This window comes from Monodelphis domestica, chromosome 3 (assembly GCF_027887165.1).
Source record: "Monodelphis domestica isolate mMonDom1 chromosome 3, mMonDom1.pri, whole genome shotgun sequence".
Lineage (NCBI taxonomy): Eukaryota > Metazoa > Chordata > Mammalia > Didelphimorphia > Didelphidae > Monodelphis > Monodelphis domestica.
The window spans coordinates 258,539,133-258,549,940 of NC_077229.1; positions in this window are offsets into that span (position 1 = coordinate 258,539,133).

Below are 10,808 nucleotides of genomic sequence, written 5' to 3' on the forward strand. Positions count from 1 at the left end.
AGATTTTGATCAAAGCAGAAGGTAAGGTTGAGTAGGTTAATGATACTGCTGGGGTCAGGATATTGAGAAACTCCAAGATCAGAAGGCCCTACTGTTTTGGAACCCTGTGAACTAAATGAGGGACTGGAACAGTCTTTGTTGTTGGCGACATTTAATCTTATTTTTACTTCTAGTCTCTTAAAACATTTTTATTGACACATTTTGACATGAAAGATACATCCCAACAAACACATGAAACTCCCCCAAAACACATTTCCTTGAAAACTGTGCAGCAAAGCCAACAAAAGAGTTATTGCAACTGGTGGTTACAACATTTTCTACTTTCATCATTTATTCAGAAGAAAGGAAGGACGGGGACTTGGGCCTTTGACAATCTGGTATTGTTACTGAATCTGACCTGTGTTCTTCGCCTTTTAGTATCACTTTCATATGCATCATCCTAGGCATGCTGTATCTTGTCATTGGCACCCATCTGCAGCAGCTCCAGTCCGGATTTAGCATCCTGGCTCCCTGGAGTCCATCCAGCATCTAATTTGAACAAGTTTTCAATCACCGTCACTGATTTTATGGGTGTGAGGAAATACCGCAGAGCTAGAGTGATAATTTTTCATTTTTCTTCTTGTTAGCGATTTTGAACAATTTTGGGGGCGGTCTATAGTTTGAATTCTTTTTCCAGCTGCTCCTGTATATGAGGGAATATCTCATTGGACTGATTTATGTCAATCCCCTCAGAGGCTGCAAGTCAGACTTTTGTCACAGATGTTCAAAGCCAGACTTTTCCTCAATCCCTCTCCTCTTTTTGTTCTAGTTGTATTGATCATGTTTGTGCAAAACCTTTTCCTTACGCAGACTCAATCTTTTCTACTTTGTTCCTTGTGAGAATCTCTATGCCACAGCTAGTTATGAATTTATAGTCTCACCACAGTTGAGAAAGATATAAAACTTTATATTCCCCCTTAAATTTCGTGGTGTTATTTTTATATTTATACTGTTTATCTCTTTGGAATTTATTGTTGTAAAAATGGTAAGACTGTAGATGAGAGGCATCCTGTTTCATTATTAAAAACATAGCTCCAAGGGGCAGCTGGCTAGCTCAGTGGATTAAGAGCCAGGCCTAGAGATGGGATGTCCTAGGTTCAAATCTGGCCTCAGACGTTTCCCAGCTGTGTGACCCTGGGCAAGACACTTGACCCCCATTGCCTAGCCCTTACCACTCTTCTGCCTTGGAGCCAATACACAGTATTGATTCCAAGACAGAAGGTAAGGGTTTTTGATAAAAAACAACAACAACAACAACAACAAAAACATAGCTCCAATTGTCAGGAAATATCTTCCTGATATGAAACCTAAATTTGTTTCTTTGCCACTTCTGCTCTTTATTTCTATTTTGTCTCTTTGGCACTAAATACAATAATTATTATTTCTTGTTCACGTAAAGCATTTCATCTACTTGAAAATAGTGATGATGCTATTCTCCCCTTCCCCAAGTCTTCTCTTAGATAAGTACCCCCAATTCTTTCACATGACATGACCTCCAATTAAGAGGGTGCTGGAGGGGCAGTCTGGTAGTTCGGTGAATAGAGAGCCAGGCCAGTGACTGGAGTCCTGGTTTCCAATCTGGCCTCAGGTTTCCTAGCTGTGTGGCCCTGGGCAAGTCGCCTATCCCCAGTTGCCTAGTCCTTACCGCTTTCTGCCTTGGAAATGATATTTAGTATTAATTCTAAAGCAGAAGGTATATATATATATATAAAGAGTGTGCTGGAGCCAGCTCAAATTAGCCAGTGAGACAGGCAGGTTAAATTTTCAGTCAGAAATTAGCAGAGACTACAAAACATGGCTTGATTTATTATTTTATTGATTGTGTAGACTTAAGAAAGTGAACAGAAACTGTTAACAATGCAGATGAAAATGAAAAGCCTTGTATACATTTACCAGTGAATCCTTGCCCCCAGGTTCTCTACTGCTAGGATTGCTCTTCTCTAGATTTTCTCCAGTTTATAAGTATCATTCCTTTTATGCAGTGCTTTAGAACTGAACACAATATACTGGTTATGGTTTAATATGGGTAGAATATAACAAGATTATCACCTCTGAACGTAAACTCCTTGAAGGCAAAGATGGTTTTGGTTTTTGTATTTGTATCCCCATCAGGTAGCAGAGTAAGTACTTGAATTCTTTTTCACTTATTCATGATAATAACTGGTGATAGAGAGAAGGTAGAATTGCCAAACTCTTTTGTTACTTCTCTTTTTTTTTCAGCTGGGAAAATGATGATCTTTTCACTGGAGGGAGGGGGGAAACCCTAGACCTGCTTCTCGTCATGTTTTTATTATGTTGTTAAGCAGAATTTCTTTCCTTTCTTTAATCCTCCTCTTTTCCCAATATAACTTTTTAAAACCCTTACCTTCTGTCTTAGAATTGATACTGTGTATTGGTTCCAAGGCAGAAGAATGGTAAGGGCTGGGCAATGGGGGGTGAAGTGACTTGCCCAGGGTCAACCAGCTGGGAAGTGTCTGAGGCCAGAGTTGAATGCAAGTTCTCTCGAGTTCAGGACTGACACTCTATCTACTGTGCTACCTAGCTTCTCACCCAAAATAACTTAAAAAATAAAATAAAACCCTACCCCTTTTATTATCCTTTTCCTTGCTGAGCTTTAGTACATCTGAAACAATTTTACCCAGACTGTGCTCCATTTTGTCTATATATTCAATTACCTATTCACATTTTCATTTTCTTTATCTAGCCTTGAGATACCTTTTAGCTAAACCCACAAAAGCTGAACAATTATGCCTCTCCCTGTTCTGTACCATTGTGGTTTGTGAACTGCGTTAAATTCTAGGAAACACTGATTTTTAATTAAGGGTGCTACACTCTCTGTTCCCACATTCATTGACTCATTAACAAATACCTACCCTGGAAATGAGGCAAATTATAGTAAAAGTTAAGGATCAAAAGACTAATGTGGTCTTCAAGGGGAGGGGTGCGTAAAAGACATCTAGGGTACTCTATGAATTATGGATGCGATAGGTGTTTTATTACTACACATAAAGAAATGCCAACCATAGAAAGAATCAGCATTCATTAGCAGAACAATTATAAAAGAATTCAGTAATTTAGTTTATAACTACAGTTACAATCAACTGAGAGGAAAATTTTAGTTATTTCATTCTTTTTTAAAAAATTAAATTAATTATTTTTCTTATCGGAAACCCATTGCTGACTAATTAGCCATTTTATACTTCATCTTGACTTGGCATTGTTTGGACCACTCCAGGCTTGTGTCTGCTGATAAATCATCCAGAATCAGTCCAATCATCTTATTGGTAGCCTGCCTTTCTGTTGTAGATGTGTTGCTGTTGTATCCCTAGCCCCACGGACCTTTTAGAACTCACAAGGTTTAGAACTCACAATCTGTCCTTGACATGCTCCTCCATGAGACACATGCCAGCCAAGATCAGGAAAGGACAAACACAAAAGAAGAAAAGGTGGCCATTACTCACATCATCTCCTGCTGCAAGCGATAGTCAAATCTGTCTAGATTCAGATTCCTAGCCTACATGGAACTGGGATGTATGGGCTGGACAGGGAGGACCAGAACCTCTGGTGTGAGGGCTTGCCAAGCCCTTTTCAGGCTTACTCATCCAACTCTCACCTGCTACTCTAAGAAACTGTAGCATGTACAACAGCCATTCTCCAGTAAAACCATCTCATCAGATGAGTTAAACCAGGTTAGGGTAACTGATAACTCCTCAGGGACTTAGGGAGATGTCCACCTTAAGTATATGAAGACTTCTCCTGGTAAAATGGATAGATGAGAATAATTTGTTACAATGGCCATGAAGGCAGCTGAAGCAGGCTTAGAGTTCACTCAGACCTCAAAGACTCCAAAGTCATCCACTGCAACCCGAGCCATCACTAGCCATCCTGACTTTTGTCTTGCCATTGGACTTTAATGACTCTGGAAGAGAGAGTGAGGCTAATGACTGTGTAGCTCTGTCTCACTTAAATCCAATTTATGCAAGAGTCAAAAGACATTGCCCAGCAATGTCACTGGGGTCCTCTTCAAGGAGGAAGAACAACAACCAACCATAATACATATATTAGTAAGATATATATGACATCTCACAACAACAATGGTATATAGAATATGACATATAGAATATGTAATATATTGGATTATGATTATATCGATTATATTAGAATATATAATATATTTGTATATATTACATACTACATATAATGAGGCAACATGACATTTATATATTTTAAATAATGAATTTATACTATTTTATATTAATATATAATAGAATATTATAGAATATTACATATTACATATAATGAGGCAACATGACATTTATATATTTTATATAATGAATTTATACTATTTTATATTAACATATAATGTAATATAATAGAATATTACATATTTTGTATAATGAGGCAACATGACATTTATATATTTTATATAATGAATTTATACTATTTTATATTAATATATAATGTAATATTATAGAATATTACATATTTTGTATAATGAGGCAACATGACATTTATATATTTTATATAATGAATTTATACTATTTTATATTAATATATAATGTAATATTATAGAATATTACATATTGTGTATAATGAGGCAACATGACATTTATATATTTTATATAATGAATTTATACTATTTTATATTAATATATAATGTAATATTATAGAATATTACATATTGTGTATAATGAGGCAACATGACATTTATATATTTTATATAATGAATTTATACTATTTTATATTAATATATAATGTAATATTATAGAATATTATATATTACATATAATGAGGCAATGACATTTATATATTTTATATAATGAATTTATACTTTTTAATCTTAATATAAAACACATGTATTATGTAAGGCATTATGTTTAATGTGTATAAATTGCTTTCTAAACTTTAAAGTTCTATATCAATGCAAGTTGTTCTTACTACTATTTTCTGATAATGGTGGGTATATATAGGCAATTTTATCCCTCCTTTTTCTATTTAAAGTTCTTTTAATTTTATATGTGTGTGAATATACATATATTTGTGTGTATATGTATTTTAAAGCCTTACCTTTTGTCTTAGTATCAATTCCAAGACAGAGTAGTGGATAGGGCTAGGCAATTGGGGTTAAGTGACTTGCCCAGAGTCACACAATTAATAAGGGTAGGCTAGATTTGACCCCAGTTCCTTCCCACCCCAGGCTTGGCATTATGCTACCTAGCTGCCTCCTTTTAATTATATTTTTAAGAATCCACATAAATTACAATGCAAGGCTGGATAGTATAGTAAGAAATACACTGATCTTAGAGTTAAAAGGACATTTTTGAGTCTGAGCTGTACCTCTCTGAGACTAGATTTCTAGTTTATAAATTATTAATAATCTTGACTTCACTGGATAGCTGTGAGGAAGCACTCCGTAATTGCCAAAGCTCTCTATCAGTGTCAAGGATACTTACTGGCCCAGCCAGATATTGGTAGAGTTGACTCTTTGCTTTATGTTGGGTAGAAATATTTCCCAGCTCTTTCCCACTCAACTAATTCCAAGTACAATAGGTGCTTAATAAATGCCAATGGAACTGAATTGAACTAGTTGAAATATGTTCTCTCAAATGTCATTTTTGGCTTTAAATACTATAAATTTATGAGTCATATTGGATAAAACATGAAATTTACTAAATGAAATATGGTGATTTACTTTGCCAAAAACATCATTGCCAGGTAAAAGTTTTTGTCTTTTTGTTTTGTAAAAAACTTCTTTATAATGAGGCAAATAATTCAGAAGAATGTTAAATCTCTAATTAAAATTTTTTACTAGTTTTATCATTTAAATCTGTCCTTTGAGGATGTGCAGTCAAAAGAAAATAATTTTTTTGTTTTGTTTTTTTTTAAAGATAAATCTTTAAGGCAGAGACCAAATCTCAATTTCCAAAGTTTTGTGAAATCCAGAAAATAAGAAGTCCCAGAGAGTTCAAAAGGGCCAGCTGTCTTTCACCTCAGGGTCACCAATTCAAACCTGTTCTACAGGGTTAATCTTAATCCAAAGCCATTATTGGAAGGTGCTAGCTGCTGAGAGCACTCCTATGTAGGAAATGAAGTCTGCTACAGCCAGGTTCCTGGTGAGTGTGAGTGCTCCAAGACGGCATCCTCGGTGCAATCCATCCTGACACAGCTGTCGCTAATTGACATCCTGATTGGCAGTTCTTACTGGGAAAGGGAGGGCAGCATGGACCAGGGAACCAACCTTCTCCTCAACCCCCCCCCCCCCCCCCCCCCGGTGGGAAAGACCTAGAGGTCAACACTCAGGCTTGCTGGCAAATATGGGCTCAATTCCACTGTCACTCTCCACCACAGCTCAGGTCTGAGTCAATAGCCCCGCGTCACTCAGACCCTGGAGCAGCCTCCCTGTTTTCTTTGGAGAATAATTCGTGCCTTTATAGCTGACTCACCGTGGATTGATGAAGCTGCAGTTCTAGAATATATTTTGCATTTTTTTTTTTGGCTTCTCATGTCAAATGTTAATCATGATTGACTTGATGGTTTCAGAACATAATGGGGTAGATTGTGATATGGCAGTCTCTAGTCTTTCTCTTCCTGAATTCCCTGGATAGCATCTGAAATCCTGAAGAGATTCAAAGAGAAAGGTCTCTCTAGAAACAGGTGGTAAGTTCCCTTCCTGGGATTCAATTCATGAACTTTTCCATCAGCACCCTCTCCCCATACTTCCTGACCAATGTCTCTCTTATCTATATTCCCTCGATTCCTGGCTGATGCAGGAGCACCAAGTTAAGAGGAAACTCCAGGCTATGAAATGGTGTCCTATAATGGGAGTTTCAAATATTTAGGGGATGCTACATAAATCTAAGAGATTCATATGATTAAAAATAGAAGAGGCATATCTAGACAGAACAAAACCCAATTGTTACTATCTCTTTTGGTAGATGATGTGATAATATATGTGGAAAATCTTAGAGATTCAACTAAAAAATTGATCAAAACTATTAATAATTTTTTTAAATGGTCACAATTTATTTGTTTTTTATTTGTTTTTTAATTGAAAATTTTTATTTAATTAATTAATTTAGAATATTTTTCCATGGTTACATGATACATGTTCTTTCCCTCCCCTCCTTCCACCCCCTCCCATAGCCAGTGCACAATTCCACTGGGTTTTACATGCATCATTGATCAAGACCCAATTCCATATTATTGATAATTTCACTAGGGTGATCATTTAGGGTCTACATCCCTAACCATTATCCCCATCAACCCATGTGATCAAGTAGTTGTTTTTCTTCTGAGTTAATACTTTTAGTAAAGTAGCAGGATATAAAATAAACCTGCATAAATAATCATAATTTTAATATATTACTAACAAAGTCCTGCAAGAAGAGATAGGAAGAGATACTCCATTTAAAATAACTACTGGGGACAACTAGGTAGCTCAGAGGACTGTGAGCCAGACCTAAAGATGGGAAGTCCTGGTTCAAATCTAGCCTTAGACATTTCTGAGCTGTGTGACCCTGGGCAAGTCACTTAACTCTCATTGCCTAGCCCTTACCCCAACTCTGCTTTGGAACTAATACACAGTATTGATTCTGAGAAAAAAGATAAGGGTTTAATAAAAAAAAAAAACAGAGATACAATAAATGCTTGGTAATGTACCTGACAAAACAAACCAGGAACTACACAAACATAACTATAAGAATTTTTTTATTCAAGTAGAGTTAGATCTAAATAATTGGATAAATATTAATCATTCATGGATGGGCAGAGCCAATATGATTAAAATAACCATACTAGCTAAGTTAATCTACTTATTCAATATCATCCCAATCAAATAACCAAAATTTATCTTATTGAGCTAGAAAAAATAATAAAATTCATTTGGAAGAACAAAAAATCAAAACTACCAAAATAATTAATGAAAAATATAAAAGGACATTTAGAAATGTCATATTTTATACTACCATAAAGCAGTAATTATCAGAACTATCTGATAGTGGCTAAGAAATAGAAAGGTAGATTAGTGACATAGAATAACATGTAACAAACAGTAGAAAAAAAAAAGAGTATAGTAACCTTGTATTTGACAAAAACCAGGCAATTGAGATAAGAAATCACTATTTGGTAAAAATTACTAGGACAGTTGAAAACAATTTGGCAGGAAATAGGTATAGACCAATATCTTATACCATTCACTAAGATAAAATGAAAATGGATACAAGATATAGACATAAAAGGAAATATAATAAACAAATTAGAAGAACAGGAAGCATTACCTATCAGATTTAGAGATAGAAAAGGAATTTATTTATAAGAGATGGAGAACATTGTAAGCTGGAAAAATGGATAATTTTGAGTACATTAAATTGAAAATGGCTGAACAAATTGTGGTATCTATTGGTGATGGAATACTATTGTGCTCAAAGAAACAATAAACTGGAGGAATTCCATGTGAACTGGAACGACCTCCAGGAATTGATGCAGAGTGAAAGGAGCAGAACCAGGAGAACATTGTACACAGAGATAGATACACTGTGGTATAATTGAACGAAATCGACTTCTCTACTAGAAGCAGCAATGTAACGATCTGGGACGTTATAGCAATGTAACAATTCTGAGGGATGTATTAGAAAGATGCTATCCACATCCAGAGAAAGAACTGTGGGAGCAGAAACAGAAGAAAAACAACTGCTTGATCACATATGTCAATGGGGATATGATTGTGGTATATAAACCCTAAATGATCACCCTAGTGCAAATATCAATAATATGGAAATAGGTCTTGACCAAAGATATATGCAAAACCCAGGGGAATTTTGGATATGGGAAGGGTTTTCGGTAAGGGGAGGGAAAGAACGTGATTTTTGTAATCTTGGGAAAATGCTCTAAATTAATCAATTAAGTAAAATTTTAAAAAAATTAAGAAGAATACATGGAGGAAAAAATTGAAAAGGTTTTGTACAAATATTACAGATATTGTCAAGATTAGAAGGAAATCAGAAAATTGGGGGGAAATTTAATAGACAGTCTCTCAGATAGAGGCCTTTTATCAAAAATATAGAGAGAACTAGGTCAAATTTATGAGAATAAAAACCATCCCCTAAATGATAAATGGGGAAAAGATATGAACAGAAAGTTTTCAGATGAAAAAATCAAAGCCATACATAGGTATATGAAAAAAATGCTCGAAAACACTACTGATTAGAGAAATGAAAACCAAAACTGTTCTTAGATATCATCTCACACCATGAGACTGGCGGAAATGACAAATGTTGGAGAAGATATGAAAAAGTGGGGACACTAATACACTCTTGATGGAACTGTAAATTAATCCAACCATTTTGGAGAGCAATTTGGAGTTATGGCCAGAGAGCTATAAAATTGTGTATCCCCTTAGATCTAACAATACTTTTCATGAGTATATTTCTCAAGGAGATTAGGGGAAAGGGAAAAGAACTTATATGTTCCAAAATATTTATAGCAGCTCTCTTTGTGATGGCAAAGAACTGGAAATCAAGGGGATGTCCATCAATTGGGGAATGGCTAAACAAATTGTGGAATATGATTGTGATGGAATCCTCCCACAATGTTAGAAACAATGAACAAATTAAATTTGGAAAGGACTACATGAGATAATAAAGAATGAAACAAGTAGAACCAAGGGAACATTATATACAACTCCAGATTTAATATTTGAAGAATAACTTGTGAATGTTCACCTCCAGTGAATGAACTGAAAAACAGAAACATGAAAGACATAATCTATACATATATAGCTATTTGCTTGATGATTCCTTTGATGGTGTGGGGAGGGGAAGGAGAAGCTGAGGTACCTGTGGAAAAATCTATTAATTTAAAATAAATTTTTAAGGAAAAGAAATATTAATTAGCAGTTATTAGAAATATTAGCTGAAGCTTAATGTATTGACTCTTTGGTCAAGACACCTAAATTCCAATCCTACCTCCAACATTTACTAGTTTGTGACATTAGACAAATCAGTCTTCCTATCTCAGCCTCAATTTCTTCATCTGTTTAATGTGGATAATGATATTAGCACTGCCTATATCACAAAGTTGCTGTATGGAAAGTGCTTTGTAAATCTTAACATGTCACATATAAATGGAAATTATTATGACTCTTTTGTTGTAAAATAAGGCAGTTAAATGGAATAGAGGATAAAGCATTGGACCAGGAGTCAAGAAGATGAATTTGGCCTCAGACACTTAACTAGCTGTGTCAGCAAGTTGCTTCACCTCTAGCTGGCTCAGTTTCTTCCTCTGTAAAATGGGGATAATGATGGCATCTATCTCTCAGGATTATTGCAAGAATCAAATAAGATAATATTTGTAAAGTGCTTTGTAAAATTTAAAGCACTATGTAAATATTATTAATAACAAATAGGAGAAACATCTGTCTTCTATAAGTGGTTAACAAGCCAATGCAACCTAGGCAGGCATATGTTGTATTCTGCATTCTTACACAGAACTCTGGAATCACTAAGATCATAAATTCACTTGAGTATTATTCAGCTAGGGGACCCAGTAGAAAGAGTGATGAGTCTGGGGTCAGGAAGACCTGAGTATAAGTCCAGTCTCAGAAACTTGCTAGCTGTGTGACCCTAGGCAAGTCATTTAACCAAGTTTGCCTTAGTTTCTTCATCTGTAAAATGGCTGTAGCAGGAAATGGCAAACCAGTTCAGTATCATTGCCAAGAAAATGCCAAATGGGATCACAAAGAGTCAGATGTGACTGAAACATCTGAGCCAAAA